Source organism: Corvus brachyrhynchos, unplaced genomic scaffold (genome assembly GCF_000691975.1).
Source record: "Corvus brachyrhynchos isolate BGI_N302 unplaced genomic scaffold, ASM69197v1 scaffold61, whole genome shotgun sequence".
NCBI classification, from domain to species: Eukaryota; Metazoa; Chordata; class Aves; order Passeriformes; family Corvidae; genus Corvus; species Corvus brachyrhynchos.
The window spans coordinates 1,499,789-1,500,467 of NW_008236478.1; the positions used below are offsets into that span (position 1 = coordinate 1,499,789).

Below are 679 nucleotides of genomic sequence, written 5' to 3' on the forward strand. Positions count from 1 at the left end.
AAGCAAATACCAAGTCCCCCACTGGTCGGTGCCACTTTTAGTCCTGGCTTCTGAAAGGGAAGCCAGGAGCAGCAGGCCAGGATGAGCAGTCTTCCATCAGCACTGGTGAGCACCCCAAACCTAGCCATGCCCATGTGCCCCTGTCTCTCTACGCAGCCAAGGTGCTGCCTGGTTCCTTGAACGACAAGGCATTGGACTTTTACTGCTGATTCAGGGTGGGACCCCTGCCTGCCCCAGGGATTGAGGAGCCTTTTTTGGGCAGGGGTGTGACAGATGCCAGCCAGGCTGATGAGCCAGAAGCGATGGAGGAGCAGTACCCCAGGGCTTGGCACTACCACAGCGCCCCAGTCCACGGCATACAGGCTCACTGCTGGTCCCCAGCTGGTAGGAAGGAGGGTATAGAATGGAATGCCCCCACGAGGAGAGACGCAGGCTCTGGTCCCCACATTTTAAGGGTGGCAGCCAGACTACAGGGCCCAGAGCCAGAGGCAAAGGGGTGCAGGGGGACTGTGGTGGGAAGGCATTGGGCAGTACCATCCAAGGGCAGGAGCAGGTGTGGGCTCCCACCGGGTCACAGCCCCTCACTATGGGCAGGCTGCACTGGTGCCGCTCCCCCCCGCCCGCAGGAAGATGTGGGAGCCCAGAGCTGCTGCCTCCCCGCTCCCTCAGCTGCTCTCTG

General features: G+C 61.6%; 1 protein-coding gene across 1 annotated transcript in view; it reads right to left on the reverse strand.

Moving 5' to 3' along the window:
* The window catches only part of PSD (pleckstrin and Sec7 domain containing), a gene marked incomplete at its 5' end in the record, with an annotated part of 34,745 nt that overhangs the window by 5,342 nt on the left and 28,724 nt on the right, over positions 1-679 (reverse strand). The window lies entirely within an intron of this gene.